Source organism: Helianthus annuus, chromosome 3 (genome assembly GCF_002127325.2).
Source record: "Helianthus annuus cultivar XRQ/B chromosome 3, HanXRQr2.0-SUNRISE, whole genome shotgun sequence".
In the NCBI taxonomy this organism is placed as follows: Eukaryota; Viridiplantae; Streptophyta; class Magnoliopsida; order Asterales; family Asteraceae; genus Helianthus; species Helianthus annuus.
The window spans coordinates 150,777,744-150,784,731 of record NC_035435.2 but is presented as its reverse complement, the minus strand read 5'-3'; positions in this window follow the sequence as shown (position 1 = coordinate 150,784,731).

Below are 6,988 nucleotides of genomic sequence, written 5' to 3'. Positions count from 1 at the left end.
CAATATGCCTTAAAAGTATTTTGGTATCAGTAGGATACCTTCCGTAATGCCCGTAACGAGTTTAAGTTTATATTATGCCCCGTAGGGGCTTTTCGGTCATTTTAAAGACTTTAAAAGGGCTTTTCGAGTTCTACAGGAAATCTGAGTTTCCCGAACAGCTTATAAAGCTTAAAATACTTTATTTATTATTTAAAACCAGTGGCAACTGGAATCGGGTCAAAAGACCTTGTAGAACTCCCGTTTTGGCCAAAAAGGGCATATTCGGTATTTACCGAACCGTAGCCATAACCGCAGGTTATGAGCAAGGTAAAAATTATTAAAAATCTTTAAAATTCCCAAAATATTATTTTACCACAGTGGGTAAAAGTTTTGGTGACGAAAATTTGGGTTAGATGGGCGTTATGCTAATTGCGCCGTTAATTACAAAACTTTCTTAAAAGTGCGCCTTTTAGCATAACTCTCATTCTAAACCTCGGATTGACGTGAAACTTTAAGGACATGCTTATAATTTAATAAGCAAGGTTTTGGTCCGTTCATGTGTCCGAAATACTCGTTTTAATTTTAAAAGGCCGTTACGGTCAACTTTTAGGCGAATGACGGAATTGCGCAAAAGACTCGGATAACTCATGAACCGACCACAGAGGTTTATACCAACATGTGACCTGGTCCTAAGAGAGTCCTAAGGTATATTTATACCTCACTAAAACGGGTCAGAACTGAAGTCAAAGCAAAAGTCAAACTTTTGCGACATTCGGCTCCGAACCGGTTCAATATAGCAAATGATCGATTCAAACGAGCGCAAACAAGTTTATATGCTTATTATCATGTTTTATGATTGTCAAAACAGGTTCCATAACATATACGTTACAGATTATGCATAAATCGCTAAAATAGCTTTCTGTTGACTTTTTAACCGCACGTTTGACTCGACATTTGACATAGTTAGAGTGGTGATCAGGGGGAACCTTTTTAGAGGTTTATTACCCACATAAATACCAACTCATAACCATTTTTGATTCGTCATAAGACTGAACCATTGCTGAGTTATTTTAATGTCAAACCGTGTTTACGACGGTTTGGTTCTTAGCCATTTACTAAGGAAATGTGAAACCACAAAGGGTTAGATCACTTACAGAGGTTGTGTTCTTGCTTATGGAGCAGAGATGAGGACTTGAGAGCACTTAGAATGATCAAAGATGTGAGTTTGAGTTGTGTGAATTGTTATGAGCTTAAGGCATGCTATTTATAGCCAATGCCAAGCAAACATGATCATTACAACACTTACAATCAGACCAGAGGTGATGGTAGGTGTCCCCTAAGTGTTATGGGTTGAGCATAGGGTGCCCATGCCCCATTTGTTGGTTATTGATCGTTCAAGGCTCCAAAAGTCAAGAAAACATCAACATTCTGCATCTGGGCACTTTACGCGGCCCGCATGGGAGTTCCCATGCATTTTAATGCGGGTCGCTTGAGTTTAATAAATCAGATGCGTAATTGAGGTGGCTCGCGGCCCGCCTTAACTTAAACATAACCTTCACGCGGGTCGCGAGAGGTTAAGATTTCAGAATTTTTAAATCTTTTGTTATGATTACAGAATCTGGCCATTAATAACGAAATCTTTCGTAATGATTTACCTGACCTTTCGGGTTTGAAGGGGTAACTTTGCGGTTTGGCCCTCGGTTATTTACCGATAGGGGCCTCGTGTTATTTACCCGCATTATTAAGTCCCCGGTTATTTAGTAATTATATTGGAAAGCCTTAACTTTCACTGTTGACGCTTTTAACCCTTCTTCTACGAATTCGATCGTAACTTTCTCGTTTCATATCGAAACTTCGCGAAATTCATATATATTATTTTAGTGAGGGTATAATACTGTTACAAAGTCTTTGGAACGTTAAAGGGTCACTCAGAGGTATTATTAAACATGTTGACACAGTTAACCCCTGTAGTTTGTAATCTCTCACTTTCTTCCGCGTTTTGTTTTTGTACGATCTATAATTTATTCGTTTGAAGGTTTAAGCATTATTTAGGGATGCTATACAGTATATTTACCCTTGTTGACATTTATAACCCTCGAATTTATATACTTTCAAGGTTTGTCAAAATTAGTCCTTTATTTATTATAGATGCCACGTGTAAACAAATGACACGTGTTAACACATCATTGGACACAAAAATTCGAGGTGTTACATCCTCACCCCCTTAAAATAAATCTCGACCCGAGATTTACTCAAATAAATAGGGGTATTTTTCTTTCATTGTAGCTTCGACTTCCCACGTATATTCAGGACCTCTACGAGCATCCCATTTGACTTTTACAATCGGTACGTGCTTTCTGCGAAGCTTCTTCACCTGTCGATCTTCAATCGACAAAGGTTTTTCTATGAACTTTAAGCTCTCATCTATATGCACATCTGTGTGTGGAATCACCAACGATTCGTCGGCGAAGCACTTTTTGAGATTGCAGATGTGGAACACATTGTGAATTCCATTGAGCTCTTCAGGCAAGTTCAACTTATAGGCAACTGATCCGACCCGTTCAATGACCTCAAAAGGTCCTATGTATCTCGGACTCAGTTTGCCTTTCTTGCCGAAACGCATCACCCCTTTCCAGGGTGATACCTTAAGTAACACTTTTTCACCTACTTCGAAGTGAAAATCCTTACGCTTTGGATCAGCGTAGCTCTTCTGCCTATCGCGGGCAGCCTTGAGACGTTCCCGGATTTGGACAATCTTGTCCGTCGTCTGGAAAACAATCTCTGGTCCCGATAGTTGGACCTCCCCTACTTCCGCCCAACAAACAGGCGATCTGCATTTCCTACCATATAATGCCTCAAAAGGCCCAGCTTCGAGGTGTTACAGTTGTACAACATTATGTATGAAATTAATATGATGTTAATAATATGGTCTATGTGGTTGACAAATCATGTCGTATGCGTGTTAGTGAAAGTCAATGTAGATAAGAGTTGGAAAAATGTATGTTAATATGAATGAGTATGAATACTAACATTATTATGGCATGACGGCATGAAAGAATAGGAACCACACTAACACGGACCAAGCATGGAAAGCTAACGGGTCAAGCGGAAGCGAGGGAGCAAGCATGGACACTAACGCTTAAGGTAAGTGACTTTCGGCTCACTTCTTAGTATACATAAGGACTTCCTTGTTTACAAATGAAAGGAAATCATGTATGATTATGAAATGATTGAAAGTATTAAGACAAGTATTGATGTAGTTAGTCGAAGGTAGTTCGTGGGACCAAACGGGTCGAATAAATAAGTATAAGTGAGGAATTGGTAATAAAATATGTAATGATCAAGGATCCGGGCAAGGGTTCTTAGGCTAATATGTAAGGAATTGTTTTACGGATGTTTAGGAACAAGTTTCTAGTGAAACGGATGCGAAACGAGCTGGTTATGCGAAGTTTAGTGTGAAAAAGGAAGGCTGATCTGGGCTTCACCGTAGCTTACGGTGCCCACCGTAAGCTACGGTGGGTGCTGGGGATTTGATTTCTGCCGTAAGGCAGTATAAGACTGCCGTAAGACTTTGGGGGCCACCGTAAGCTACGGTAGCCACCGTAGCTTACGGTGGAGGTCAGGTACAAATGTAAAGTTTGTGTAATTCTTCGTTTTTCCTTCGAATTTGGACCCCGTAGACCCATTCCAAGCCTTGTTAAGCTTCTATAATGATCCCTAACCCTACTAAATGGCTTGGTAAGTTATGGATGAGTATGAAACTCATTTTTAAGAACCGAAACATACCCGATAGATATTTTTGAAAGCGTTTAAGACGTGCGAATAAGATCGGGGTATGTAAGCGAGTATGCGGGGTAACGAATTAAGTACGTGGGTATGTATGTATGTATGTATGTATGTATGTATGTATGTATGTATGTATGTATGTATGTATGTATGTATGTATGTATGTATGTATGTATGTATGTATGTATGTATGTATGTATGTATGTATGTATGTATGTATGTATGTATGTATGTATGTATGTATGTATGTATGTATGTATGTATGTATGTATGTATGTATGTATGTATGTATGTATGTATGTATGTATGTATGTATGTATGTATGTATGTATGTATGTATTTATGTATAGATTTCACTAATGAATGTATGTATGTGTATAGTTATGTTTCGTTTTAAGTATGGGTGTAAGTATGTAGATATGTACGTAGGTAAGTATATATGAAGGTGCATATGCGTGTAGGTGTGAACGTATATATATATGCGGATGCTAGTATGCATGTATAACCGAATGCCAGAAGGTAAGTACGTATGTTCATATGATTTCTATATGATTATGTTTTGATGCAAATAACAGTGTACCTTGAGAATGAAGAATAGTACAGGTACAATGATGAAGTCTCTCTGGAGAATGGATACTCAGATGGAAATGCCTAATTATAAAAGGGATAACGGAATAGAAAGTAAGAGTGTATGAAACTTGTTACGTTCATGTTGTGTACTAATGTTTGAAATTGTATGGTAAGTGTAGGTTGTATGAGTCACGGAGGATCACTGAGGAGCGGAGATCGAAGACCGAGTCACAAGTTAGATTGTACGGGAATACTTGATTATGTAAAATGAAAATGATTGTTATAAGTTATGCTTTTATTTTGTAAATATGTACAAAAGATAATTTTATTGTAAGAAGGTATTTTATAATGAACTTGCAAGTAGGTCAAAAACGTATTTATTGAAAGAAATTTTATAGTACGAATTTCCGCTGCGTCTTTTAAGTTTAAGCGTGTTAGGGTGTTACAGAAACGACCAGAGAGGGGGTGCCAAGCAGCTGCCTATCATTAGTCCTCTCATGGTTTTTGTAATTACTGCGGGCAGTAAGCGGAATATTTCTCCGTTTTATAACATGTACGTTCGTGTTTTGGTTGTTTGAATATACTACTCATAACACGATCTTAAAAAAAATTACACCGAGACATATTAAAAATATGTTCGTCATAGAGTAATTTTATTAAAGTCCAGGAATGGTAGCGTTTGTCCACCAATAGCAAGCGGTCACTAATCCTTCGGGTTGGTTCGTTGCGATAGCAAGGGGAAAAGGCTAAAAGATGAAATACTAAAAGGAATAAAAGTAGAGTGACTGAACATGTACATTATTAAAGTTAAAGCACACAAACTAAACACGCATATAAACAAAGTTAACCAATGAAAAGAAAGATTTTAAAAAAACGGGGGGTAAACACATATATTAGCGAAGTTGAAGGTTTAAAAGTAAAATTCAAAAATCCACGATCAATTACTAAAAATTAAATGTAGAGGGACTAAATATGTACACTACCAAAGTTAAAGCAGAGGGACTAAACATGCATATAAACAAAGATAACCAATAAAAAAAATTCTTTTAACAATATAGGAGCTAGACACGTATATTAGCGAAGTTGAATGTTTAAAAATTAAATATTAAAAGGAACGACCAATAAGAGGATAGTTGTCTGACACTATTTCCCCTCGCGATCATTGTAGTAATAAATACATTATTCTCCCTCATGATAATTGTACTAATGAGTAATAAGTAATGACTAATGACTAATAATAGGTAATGTGTACAACCGTTCATAGATAATAAAGAACATATGCAAAATAAACTAAACATATAAATTGAATTACAATACAAAGTAATGAGATACAGATTACAGGTTAAGCAATTACATAAACTAAAGGACTAAACAAATTACAATAAAAGAAAACAACCAAAAAATAAAGTAACGATGGCTAGGAATTAGTGGCGGAACTAGAACATTAATTCAGGGGTATCCCAATTTTTTTTACCGTGCAATCATACAATATTAAAAAAACAACAATAAATAAATAAAGTAAAAAATTCTTTTCGACCGCATAAACCGTAGCATCGTTCAAAAATTCCGGGCCGATTCGATTGCGCAAATCCGTCTTGACAAGCTTCGATTTCGAAAAATCTTTTACTTAGTTGGGCTAATCTAATGTGCTATTATTTAGTTCTTTGGGCTTATGATTTGGGTTTGTATCATCATCACCAACTGGGCTTATTATTGGTTTGTAAAAAAAAAAATTTAGGAGTGTCCTCGTAGTTGTTTAGAGTTGTCCTTAGTATAAAAATCAAAAAAAAAAAAAATTACACTATCGGAAAAAAGTTGAGCCGTAGCCCGTGCTACGCCTGGACCTTCATTAGGTCCGCCCCTGCTAGGAATTATGTTTAGAAAAAGGTTCTCATAAAATAGATTTCGCGCTACCTAGGTGAACACGGCGCAGAGAAGTTAAGAGATTTTTCTGGGTATTTGTGTCGTTTACGGTTTATGTACAATTTTATGTGTGTCTGAACAAAGCACATATGCTTTGTATATATTCACAAGAAAGAGTCCATGTACCCATGCATGTATTACCAACGGTAACTACCTTCACGGATAGATTTCCGACGGAATGAACCGTCGGTGATACTCATTTGTTTAGTAGTGGTACTTCATAACTAATTTATGGTATGTGTAATGTTACAGAACTTAAAATGATAATTAAGTAAATGTAAATAGACTACAAATTTAATTAAAAGTATAAAACACTCACACAATGGCTATTTTGCGTAATTTTCCCTATCACCCAACATATAATAATTTTAAAGAAAATGTAAGCAAACTTTGCACCAAAATTTGTTTTCGTTCATTAATAATCTTGGGCATACTTAAATTGATTCAGATTTCATCTGCACAATCAAACACCATGTACAACATGACTCTTATGGATAAATGCATCGACAATATCGGTCCAAGCATAACGGAACCGTAAACTGCGGGCAGAATGTGAAACAATCCGGAACCCTTCTTAAACAAGGACGACTACGCTCGAAAGTATTTGGAGCAGGTGCGGGTTTAATCAACTTTGAAACACCGTTGATGACCGTATTAGACGGTTTTTCGACTTTAGCTCCTAATACTGCAACAGCAAAAGATGACTAACATATGTTATTATGGATTCTTT